This window comes from Schistocerca piceifrons, chromosome 5 (genome assembly GCF_021461385.2).
Source record: "Schistocerca piceifrons isolate TAMUIC-IGC-003096 chromosome 5, iqSchPice1.1, whole genome shotgun sequence".
Taxonomy (NCBI): Eukaryota; Metazoa; Arthropoda; class Insecta; order Orthoptera; family Acrididae; genus Schistocerca; species Schistocerca piceifrons.
In genome coordinates, this window is record NC_060142.1 from 315,478,583 (window position 1) to 315,491,415 (window position 12,833).

Here is a 12,833-nt window from a genome sequence, read left to right on the forward strand (position 1 = left end):
TCCGGACGACGAGTATATCGGAAATTCACCTTCGAGCACATAGCACGACAATGTGCTAGGCGAAAAGGGAACCGGGTGACCAATGGGGGCTCACTTTTATGGACTTTGGTGGTACAACCAGTGGAAAGAAAAATAAGGAGAAAAGCGCTTTGGGGTGTAGGAAAATGGATATAGCGTAGACATTCTGGTGAAGGTGGTCTCACCTGTGAATGGTTGAATGCGGACTGCAGCGAGAGGCGATGCTAGTAATCTGCACAAAGTAATTGGGTAGGAGTTCTACTTTGAGCAGTGGTGAGACGCACTGTGTGTAGTGAAACGTAAAGTTACGAAGGTGATTCACTGTAGTTTGTTTACGGGTGGAGGGGAGAAATTATACTGGGAAGAAGGCTGGAGGACACAGAGCTTTCTGTTACTTTGAGTAGCGTCCAGGAGGTACTCTGAGTTCCTAAGGATGTTACTATCTTTGCGCTAAGCTTTACGTTTCTAGTTGGCTGATTGAACAATTTGCAGCGACGCAGATTAAGCGGCGTCCGCCGGTAACCTGTTTCCGAACAATTCACCATAGCAATACGTCAGGTGATTTGTCTCGTGCGCCCTGCATTGTAAAGAAAGAATAGATTATGGCCTCGTGTATGCCTTCGCTCGGCAACACGGAAGCTCCAGTAGGAAAGTTTCAGGCTTAACAGATGTCTCCGCATGCGGAAGCCTACGTATTTACTCAACGACATCGTTCAGGCAACTATGGCGCAGCGCAAAAACCCCAGTATACTATCTGATCAAAAGTGTAGGACACTAATTATAGGACATTAATATGGGGTTTATCCACGCTTCGCTTTTATGGCGGGTTGAACTCTACTAGGGACACTTCCAATGGGGGTGTCTAAATGTGTGAAGGAATGTTAGCGCATTCTTCCTCAAGAACCGAAACCAGAGAAGTTAGTGATGTTGGGGCTGGGGCCTGGAGAAAAGTATAAGTTCTAACTCGTCTAGAAAGGGTTCCATTTGTTTCTGGTCGGGACTCTGGGCAGGCCAGTCCAAGAAAGTAGTTGTCCTCAAACCATTACCTCACTAACGCTGCTTTATGGCAGGGTGCATTGTCACGCCACTATGAACAGTCATCGTCTCTTTACTGTTCTACTGTACGCAGTACACGATGCTGCGAAATGTGTTCATACCCTTCCGCATTTAACGTTTCATCAAGCGCATTTAAGGGTTCCACACCCTAATCACGAAAAACACACCCATACTGCACCACCACCTCGTGTGTACTTCACTGTTGGCACCGCACGTGGTGACAGGTAACACTCTGCAGGCATTCATGAAACCCAAAACCTTCCAAACGGTACAGTGCGATTCATCACTCCATATGACTAGACTCCAGCCATCCATTGTACAGTGGCCTCGCTCTTTACACCACCTTAAGACTAGCTTCGCATTGACTAAAATCTGCGGCTTAAGAGGAGCTACTCAGCCATTGTACCCTATTTATTTAACCTCCTACTCTGAGTCATTGCGCTAGCTGGATTCCTGGCAGCACTTTAGAACTCACGAGTGATTCCTACCGCTGATTTAATGCGATTTTTTTCCTTTTTCTTTTACAACCACCCTTTGAAATGCTCGACAGTCCCTGTCCATCTGCACAGGAGGTCTGTCGGGTCTTGGTTTAATTGTGATCGTTCTTTCGTGTTTCCACTTCATAGTCACACCACCAACATTCGACTTCGGCAGCTTTAGAAGGATTCGTTAATCAGGTGACATCCTACGACTAGTCCACGAACGAAGTCGCAGAGCTCTCGTGACCGAACCATTCTGCTGTTACTGCTGTACTGACAACACAGTTTTCTCTGTCTCATTTTATACTGGCAGGTCCGCTTCTGGTGGCATCTAGTGGTCAAAACTCCATTACACAGGGATCTCCGTATACGTATGCTGCTGCATCTACATCACATCCAAATGCAAATGCCTGGCAGAGGTTCATCGCACCACCTTCACAATAGTCCACAGCTCTTGGTCTAGTGGCCAGCGTTGCTGCCTCTGGCTCACTGGGTTCCGGGTTCGATTCCCGGCCGTGTTGGGGGATTTTCTCTGCCCGCGGACTGGATGTTTGTGTTATCATCATCATCATCATCATCATCATCATCATCATCATCATCACCACCACCATCATCATCTTTCGTGACAGTTGCAAGATTAGGTTGAGTTAAACATTGGACTGCGCAAAACATTGGGACTTTGTACGGGCGCTGATGACCGCGCAGTTGAGCTTTCCACAAACCAAACATCAACACCTTCACGATAATTCTCTGTTGTTCCACTCTCTAACACCTACATCATCCCGTGTTTCCCTTATTTTGTTATGATGATCGTTTCCCCCTATGTAGGTCGGCGTCAACAAAATATTTTCGAATTCGTAGGAGAAAGTTGGTTCAAATGGCTCTGAGCACTATGGGACTTAACTTCTGAGGTCACAAGTCCCCTAGAACTTAGAACTACTTAAACCTAACTGACCTAGGACATCACACACATCCATGCCCGAGGCAGGATTCGAACCTGCGACCGTAACGGTCGCCCGGTTCCAGACTGTAGCCCCTAGAACCGCTTGGCCACCCCGGCCGGCAGAGAGTTGGTGATTGAAATTTCATGAGAAGATTCCTCAAAAATGTTCAAATGTGTGTGAAATCTTATGGGACTTAACTGCTAAGGTCATAAGTCCCTAATCTTACACACTACTTAACCTAAATTATCCTAAGGACAAACATACACACCCATGCCCGAGGGAGGACTCGAACCTCCGCCGGGACCAGCCGCACAGTCTATGACTGCAGCGCTTTAGACGGCTAGGCTAATCCCGCGCGGCAGAAAATTACTCCACAAGGACCAATGCCATTGTTTTTTGGCGTCCACCGCAACTCTTGTATTATGTCCGTGACACTTTACTCTATTCCGCGATAGTACAAAAGTGCTGCTCTTCTTCAAAGTTTCTCGATATACTCCGTTAATCGAATCTGCTAAGGATCCCAGAGCGCGCAGCAGTACTGCAAAAATAGATCTGTTGCATCTTCTAAGCGTTCTGCCAATAAAACAGTCTTTCTTACGGCTTCCCCACAACATTTTTATGTGTTTTTTCAAATTACATTGTTCGTAACTGTAATTCCTAGGTATTTAGTTGAAATAACAGCCTTTAGATTTGACTGATTTACCTTGTAACCGAAGTTTAGCGGATTCCTTTTAGTACTCATGCGTATGACCTCAAACTTTTAGTTATTTAGGATCAATTGCCAATTTTCGCACTATTTAGATATCATTTCTAAATCGTTTTGCAATTTCTTTTGATCTTCTGATGTTTTTACTAGACAATGAGCGACAGCATCATCTGCCAACAACCGAAGACGGCTGCTCAGATTGTCTTCTGAATTGTTTATGTAGATAACGAACACCAGAGGGTCTATAACACTACCTTGGGGAACACCAGATATCACTTCTGTTTTACTCGATGAGTTTCCGTTATATAAGGGACATAAAAAAAATAAATAAAAAAACGATCCGGAGGCATAATTACAGAAACCAGTACTTGTATGTTAGAAGTATTGATCCTGGCTGTTGAGACACTTGTCCCACTGTGACACAAGGCGGTGAATGGCTATCTCATAAAATTTCCGGGGCTGCGATGTTAACCAGTTCCGCACGTACAGCTGGACGTCGTCGTCCGGGGTGAATCGTTTGCTCCTCAGAACCTTTTTAAGGGGGACCAAAAATGGCGTAATCTTCTCATTCACTTCCAGCAGCACCGGACAACAGTGAATGCGCAGCGTTACTCGCAAACCTTTACCACCCTTCGCCAAGCGATCAAATCAAAACGACCAGGCAATCCCTGCTCCACGACAATGCAAAGCCTCATACGGCCAACACAGTCGCGGCACTCTTGCAGAAATTGAAATGGGAGGTTCTCGGCCACTATCCATACAGCCCGGACCTCTCCCTGTGATTACGCTATTCTTGGTCCCATTAAAAAGGCTCCGAGTGGCAAGCGATCCACCTCTGACGACGACGTTGAGCTGTACGTGCGGAAGTGGTTAACAACGCAGCCGCGGGAATTTTATGAGACAGCCATTCACCGCCTTTTGTCACAGTGGGACAAGTGTCTCAACAGCCAGGATCAATACTTCTAACATACAGCTACTGCTTTCTGTAGTTATGCCTCCGGCTCGTTTCTTTTTGAACGCCCCTTGTACTTTCTACATCTACATGTACATCCATACTCCGCAAGCCACCTGACGGTGCGTGGCGGAGGGTACCTTGAGTACCTCTATCGGTTCTCCCTTCTATTCCAGTCTCGTATTTGTTCGTGGAAAGAAGGATTGTCGGTATGCTTCTGTGTGGACTCTAATCTCTCTGATTTTATCCTCATGGTCTCTTCGCGAGATATACGTAGGAGGGAGCAATATACTGCTCGACTCTTCGGTGAAGGTATGTTCTCGAAACTTTAACAAAAGCCCGTACCGAGCTACTGAGCGTCTCTCCTGCAGAGTCTTCCACTGGAGTTTATCTATCATCTCCGTAACGCTTTCGCGATAACTAAATGATCGTGTAGCGAAGCGCGCTGCTCTCCGTTGGATCTTCTCTATCTGTTCCATCAACCCTATCTGGTACGGATCCCACACTGCTGAGCAGTATTCAAACAGTGGGCGAACAAGCGTACTGTAACCTACTTCCTTTGTTTTCGGATTGCATTTCCTTAGGGTTCTTCCAATGAATCTCAGTCTGGCATCTGCTTTACCGACGATCAACTTTATATGAACATTCCATTTTAAATGACTCCTAATGCGCACTCCCAGATAATTTATGGAATTAACTGCTTCCAGTTGCTGACCTGCTATTTTGTAGCTAAATGATAAGGGATCCATCTTTCTATGTATTCGCAGCACATTACACTTTTACTTTTGATCAGCTAGCGCAGTTGCTGTATTAGCAGGTGAGGAAGTAAAAGGGTAGGCTGTGCGTGGTTCTCTTCGGCACGGGCAGCGCCTGTCGCAACGGTACCGGCGCGCACCAAGTCACTCGTGGCGACAAGCGAGGCTCGGCAGTCAAGGCGAGCAGGCTCGTTCCACGCCACGCCACGCCACGGCAAAGCACAGCACGCGGGGGAACACGCCCCGAGAGGCACTACCGAGAAAAGAAAGCAAAAGGCGGCCGTTCCGTTATTATTTCTCTGCGCGGGACTCTCGAGACCGCGACGCTGACTGGACTCCGCGTTAGGCACGCCGGCTGCGCGGCGAATGTGCTCACTTAATGCTCGATAGCCGCCGTCGCGAGGGCGAAAGTGTGGCCGATCGACAGGCGCCGTGGACGCGGTGTGACACGGCGAAAGCATGGCCCGGGGCGTCCGGCGGACACTGTCTCCTCACTGCGACGGGTCGATTCTCGAGTCTTATGACACACCACACACTGCGAATGTTTTTCCTTCTGCTTTTATAAGCGGGTGGTGAACACACGGAGAACATATATTGTGAAACTTACTGGCAGATTAAAACTGTGTGCCGGACCGAGACTCGAACTCGGGACCTTTGCCTTTCGCGGGCAAGTGCTCTACCAACTGAGCTACCCAAGCACGACTCACGCCCCGTCCTCACAACTTTACTTCTGCCAGTACCTCGTCTCCTACCTTCCAAACTTTACAGAAGCTCTCCTGCGAACCTTGCAGGACTAGCACTCCTGAAAGAAAGGATATTGCGGAGACATGGCTTAGCCACAGCCTGGGGGATGTTTCTAGAATGAAATTTTCAATCTACAGCGGAGTTTGCGCTGATATGAAACTTCCTGGCAGATTAAAACTGTGTGCCGGACCGAGAATCGAACTCGGGACCTTTGCCTTTCGCGGGCAAGTGCTCTTCTTTCAGGAGTGCTAGTTCTGCAAGGTTCGCAGGAGAGCTTCTGTAAAGTTTGGAAGGTAGGAGACGAGGTACTGGCAGATATAAAGCTGTGAGGACGGGGCGTGAGTCGTGCTTGGGTAGCTCAGTTGGTAGAGCACTTGCCCGCGAAAGGCAAAGGTCCCGAGTTCGAGTCTCGGTCCGGAACACAGTTTTAATCTGCCAGGATGTTTCGTATCAGCGCACACTCCGCTGCAGAGTGAAAATTTCATTCTAGAAACATACATTGTGTTCTAACATTATCAATTACCTCTAAGAGAACGGTCTATTGACACGCAATCAACACTGATTTTTTTTTTTTTTTTTTTTTTTTTTTTTTTTTTTTAAATCGTTCTTATGAAGCACAACTAGCTCTTCACACACACGAAGTTCTGAGTGCTACTTGACAAGGGATTTCAGAGTGATTCTGTATTACTATATTTCCAAAAGGCTTTTGACCCTGTGCAACACAACTGGCTTGTAGTGAAACCTGCGAAACAGTGGCGGCGAGCTCAACTCTGCATTCAGGCGGTACGTCGTTACTTTGAACAGTTTGTGAGAGATACTCTGACCCTTGACAAGATGCACAGAGTGACGTGTTTAATGAACAGCTTCTTCTACTGACCTACTGACAACGACTACCTCATAACCGAGATTTTCACTTTGGGATCCGCGCTGGTAAATAAGGAATCCGATCAACAGGACGTGTATAGTTGTTCATTGTTGTCGATATAAGCTGTCTTATTCAGTTCGAAGATTAGTTAAATGCAGCAGCTCTGCACGCCAGTCCCTTCATCGCTAAATAACTACTTAACTACAGCAACCTCCTTGCTGATGTCAGGTCTTAGTCTCTCCTTACAATTTTTATCCCCCGCACTTCCCTCCATTACCAATTTGACAGTTCCTTAATGTCTCAGTACGTCTGAAGTACGTATTCACAACTCGAATAAGCAGCTTATTGAAATACTGGCAATAGGCTCAAAACAAATAACTCGTATTACTAATATAGTTTTGGGACTGAAGTTTACAACGTAATGTCACAAAGGCTCTGTATGGAGCCGTGTCTGGACGGTAAAATCCTTACACTCCTTGGAGCAGATGAAATACACTTAACAGTCTCAGCAGCGTTGAGTGTGTCAAAAATCATCATTTCATGTCTTTCAAGGGAAGGTTAGATTAATATCCCCTCGATGACGAGGTTGTTAGAGGCAAGTCGCAAGGGTGAGGAGAGGAAACTGACAGTGCCCTTTTCATAGGATCAGTCCTGGAGTTCTCTTAAGTAATTTAAGGAAATTAGGGGCAACCTACGCCAGGATGGTCGGACGGGGATGCGAACACTGCTCATTACGAATGATAATCTAATATCTTAGCTACCTAGTTCGGTTCGAGGTTCCAGTACCAAAAAAATGTTCGTCACTGCCCAGTTCAATGTCGATCAACTGTAACAGTTCCCCATGAAATCTAGTACCTTGCCTAACTATATCATGAAATTCAGTGATGTCTGCAGCTTTCTCAAAAGTTGCGTCCGAGGATTCAACTGTAGACAAAGTTCCATATGACTTCTATGTAGCAATATGTGTTCAACGTACACGGGGGCACAGTGAATAGTCCGTGTACCAGTTGTAAAACAGCCTATGTCTCTCTCACATCTGTTGCAGAGTTGCGGATTTGGGAAGTTTGAGCTAGACGACTTTTGTGCTATGGGCTCGTGATGTGGGTAGAGATCGTGATGGACAGGCGTACAGTGCACATTTTCGTTAGTCAGTGGGATTCAGGTAAAACCAGAGTTTCAAAGTTCAGGTTCTTCAACCACACAAGCTAGTCTTCAGAGACGCAACTGGTCCAGATTCCTTCTGTGTGGGCTATATTGAACGAAAGAAATAAAATGAAGACAGTGTAGCTGTTGTGAAAACGTCGATTTCTGTAACAAATACTTTACTGCTAATAAACCGCCAGTTAAATTCTTCTTAGAAAGGAGACTATTTTTTTTTGTTAAGATAGGAGATCAAACTAAGACGTGATGAGTCCCTGGGTCACAAACCAAGCCAAAAAACGGTAGTGTCGCTGGCTTCTGATAGCGATCTCCTGATCTTACTGCCGTGGCATGTAGTGATAGTAGAATCACGGTATTTGCGGCAATAACGACGCTGGAGGTTAGAGTAGCTGCGTGGGACGTGAATGTCGGACTGATGCGGCTTGAAGCCCAGGAAAAAGATAGGAGAGGGGGGGGGGTCTCAGGGCTCATATGCAGCGATGCAGCAAGAGGCATCACTCCTACGCCCAACCTCCAGCCTGCTCGATGATGAATCCCAATGACTGGAGTAGAATTGGCTTCAAACTGAGCCTCAATGACCTGCGAAGACGTATCTGGAGATGTCCCAGACAGCAATGGGATACCAACCTCACTATCGCTCGCCACCAGAAGTAATGGTGTGCAGTACTATTTTACAGCCGGACCCGTTTGGCTGCCGTCTGCGGCGCTCTAAGAGCACGGTGTTTCGGCAGCGATATTATACATCCTACTTTTTGCTGCACTTCGTGACAAGTAATCCTGGCCTGACATCTCAGCAAAATATTGCCCACCAGCAGACGGCGAGAGTTTATGCTGCTTGTATCCGTGCTCGCCCAATCCTACCTTGGAAAACAAGGTCTATGGATCTCTCTCAAATTGAGAACATTGGATCATTATCCGCAGGGCCCTCCAACCAGAAAGGGATTTTGACGATCTAACGCGTCGATTGCACAAATCTGGCACAATATCCCTCAGGAGCAGATCGAACAACTATCAGTCAATGCCAAGCCGATAAATGCTTGATTTAGGGCGAGCGGTGGACTAACGTATTATTTACTTGCTCAGTTTGTGAAGCTCTCTCTCTTAAATAAATCATCCGTTTTTTCTGAAATTGTACTCATTTGAACATATACATCACATCTACTGATTTCCGTACCATATGGTTGGTTGGTTGGTTTTGGGGTTTGATGGGGGCTAAACGTCGAGGTCATCAGTCCCCAGTTCCAAACAGACATACTTGTAAAAGGCCTATACAGTAAAAGCGTAACCTCTGCACCCAGAGGGAGGGAACACCGAGGTGTACAGAGCTAAAATGAACACCGCCGTAACACAAAATAGAGGTCACTTAAAAGGAGCAGAGCAAATAGTTAACTAGAGTAATACAGACTACAGTGGTTGATGGATCAGGTAAAAGGTCAACACTCAACGACAAACGAAGAACCTCCAGCTGGAAAACGTTGATAGAGGTACCAACACAACTTGTTACCATAAAAGACGCTAATTTGGTATGCACGTCACAATTAAAAGTCGCTGGAGTGGGTGTAGCCTGAGAAATCATGTGAGAGCGCCCACACTAGAGTGAGTGATAAAACCCAGCTGCATGGATAAAACGTAAAACTGAGTCAGCTATAGCGGCATCGTCACTGAGAATTAAAGGAAGTGCACCTGGTAAATTAAAGGACTGCCGCAAGGGGGCTAAAAGGGAGCAGTCCATCAGAAAATGGACCACTGTCAGCCCTGCATCACAGCGACACTTGGGCGGGTTCTCACGACGAAGGAGATAACTGTGGGTCAACCGCGTATGTCCAATTCGGAGACGGCAGAGAGCAACTGAGTCCCTACGCGTGCATCTCAAGGAGGAGTTCCATACGGCCGTGGACGACTTGGCCATGCGAAGCTTATTTGGCGTGTTCAAGACAGACCAAGACGGACCATTCAGAGCTCCAGACATTGCGGACCTTGCGATGCAGGGCTGACCGGAAGTCTCTATCCGCGAGACCAAGCTCCAGGGTGGCGAAGTAGTGGCCTGCTTGGCCAACCGATCGACACGTTCGTTTCCTGGGAAGCCGATGTGGCTCGAGGTCCACACAAACGTCGCTGAACGACCACACTCAGCCAGAGCAAAAACAGCATCCTGAATACCGAACACCAAACGGTCCCGAGAAAAACACTGGTCGAATGCTTGCAACCCATTCAGGGAGCGACTGCATATGACAAATGACTCCCCAGGGAGGAGGAAAGGTGAGCGAGTGCACGATAAAGAGCAACCAGCTCCGCAGTGAAAACACTGCTCCCACAAGGCAGGGAATGTTGCTCAACGTAATCGCCGTGGATGAAAGCAAACCCAGTGCGTCCATCGACCACAGAACCATCGGTGTAGACTACATCTGCATCGCGAAATGAGGCAAGAAGAGCCAGAAATTGGTGACGAAGACTGGCAGGTGGAACGGAGGACTTGGCGTCGCAGGACTTATCCAAGCAAAGCCGCAAGCGAGGGAGAGACCAAGGAGGGGTAGAGGAAGAGGGCCGGAAGGATGGAGGAAGGGGAAAGGACTCGTACCATATGGGCGATTCCTACATGGTAGCTTATTTTTGTTTGTTTGTTTCAGTGTATTTCGATTAAGCCGTATCTTGTTCTATGCTGTTCGAGAAAAATTAAATAATATCCCGATTTCACTGGACTTTTGGACAGAAGTAATATACTGATCACGTAACTAGCTGCGTGTCAATGTCAGCTAAACTGGCGACAAACGCAGAACAACCTGCTAGCGACTCACTTTCCTCGGCATCTGTGAGGAGCCTTCAAAGTCCAGTCCTGAGAACTGTAGAGTGTGGGCCGTCGCCCACGTGGCCGTCCTGCAGGCGACCTTGACCCTCGGGGCCGGAAGAGGACTAAACAGCTACGTGCGCCTCGCCGCCGTCTCGTTGCTCGTGTTGGCAGCCAGCCCCGACCGTCGCCCTGGCGCCGCCACCACCTCCTCCTCCTCCCAGTCCTGTTTGCATAATGAAGGCTCTGCGCGCCCGATAGCGGCGTGGAGGCGTGAGGTGCCACTCCGTGACGAAACGCTCCACTTTGTATAATGCATTTCATGCCCGGCGCTCTCGGCGGTAACGCGTGTAACAACCGGTAGAGGCACCGCCCGCTACAGACAGTGCCTAAAATAATAAATGACATTCTGAAATACTATATTTTACGGCGGGTAGCCGAAATTTTATTTATCACCTCGAAACACCAAGTTCACGACCCTGACATTTGGTGATGGTGTCCTTCACGTATTTACCCTCCAATGCGACATGTTTTTCCCATCAATGGATGCCTAAGACCAAAAGGAGTAGTTTTGTCTCCTATATTGTGGAATCTAGTGATTAACGAACTCATTGAGGAACTAAATTCCAGACAATGCTTCTGCCAAGGATACGCAGATGACCTTGTCATAGTAATACTTGGCAAATTCACTGACACAGTTAGAAATGCGGCACAAGGAGGGTTGGACATTGTGCAAAAATGGTGCATTAAACAGGATCTGAGAGTTAATCCTAAGAAGACTGTTGTGGTGCCATTTATGAAGAGACATATTCAGCATGCAAGTTGGAATCTAAAGCTCTTCGATGAAACTCTAACTGTGAAGGGGACAGTGAAATATCTAGAGGTAACCTTGGATGAGAAGCTAACTTGGACTCCTCATATTAAGAGTATCTGCTCCAAGGCAAAAAGCACTTTAGTGAGTACTAGGAGGGCTTGTGGCAAAAACTGGGGCCTGAGCCCCAGGGGTACGCACTGGATATACACCACAGTGGTTAGACCTAGGATTTCCTATGGGGCTGTAGTGTGGTGGAAGAAGGTAGAACTGTGGGTTGCTGCTAAAGAGCTTGCTAAGGTGCAGAGATTGGCCTGCTTAGCCATAACGGGCGGAATTAGCAGCACACCAACCGCTGGAATGGAACCCATGCTGGACATGCCTCCACTTCACCTTTGGGTTAAGATGGAGGCAGCAGCTGGGGCATACAGACCTAAAACTGGCCAAAACTGGGTCTCATTTGGATATTCAGAATCACACACTAACATAGTGAGTGAGGAAAATATAGGTATGGCTGGGGAAATGCCCGCTGACTATATAATAACTCCTAACTGCTTCGACAAGCCTTACAATATAATAATTGGAAGTAGGGAGCAGTGGGAGAAAACAGTTCGTCACCATACAGGGGACATCGTTTCGTTCACCGATGGATCGAAAACAGATCAAGGCGTTGGGGCAGGGTTGTACGGGGTTCAGCCAAGACTGGAGAGCAGCACCTCTCTAGGGAAACTGGCCTCTGCATTCCAAGCCGAAATTACTGCAATCAGGGCATGTGTGGAGGAGAATATGAGTAGGTGCTACAATGATCGTAGCATCTACATCTATTCAGACAGCCAGGCAGCCCTGAAATCATCGGCAGCTCCTGCAACAAGATCTAAGATTGTTGCAGATTGCCACAGGGCTCTGGTGGTGCTAGGGAGAAGCAATAAGTTGTTCGTAGTGTGAGTCCCTGGCCACTCAAGGATTTGTGGCAATGAACAAGCCGATAGATTGGCTAGGATGGGGGCAACAACTCCATTTATTGGACCGGAACCTGTCTTGACAATCACCAAGCCTATGATCAAATTAGAACTACGGAACTGGCTTAGGAAACAGCACACAGGATATTGGACTAAGATCCATAAACAAAAACATGGTAAGGTAATGATGCCAAGCCATGTTTTAAAAGAAGCTCTGTAAGCCTGGGATTGAACAGGAAAGAGATCAAACTCATGACTGGACTGATGACCGGGCATGGGAACTTCAAATAAACACCTACATACAATGGGTATAATGGAAGGAGACCCTAAATGTAGGATCTGTGATGAGAGTGAAGAAACTGCATCACACCTAATCTTTGAATGCATGGCACTGGAGAGTAAAAGATATAGAATCTTCGGGACAACTAGACCTGAGGAAATTGCGTAACAAAAAACTGGTAGAGGGACTCCTTGCACTATTTAAGGGCACTGGTTGGCTTTACTAGATGTACAGGGAGCGATACCGCACGATAAACCTAGTTTAGTTACGGTGCGGGCAGTGGCGGGTTAGAGCTAAGCTGTTTTAGCTCTCCTGTTA

At 47.3% G+C, this 12,833-nt stretch overlaps 1 protein-coding gene and 1 non-coding gene across 2 annotated transcripts in view; one reads left to right on the forward strand and one right to left on the reverse strand.

Annotated features, from left to right (window-relative positions):
- The window catches only part of LOC124798966, a 232,317-nt gene that overhangs the window by 186,621 nt on the left and 32,863 nt on the right, over positions 1-12,833 (reverse strand). The gene's annotated exons all lie outside the window — the stretch shown is intronic.
- Positions 6,002-6,076, forward strand: Trnas-cga. The gene has a single exon. It is a non-coding gene; the product is annotated as a tRNA-Ser (tRNA).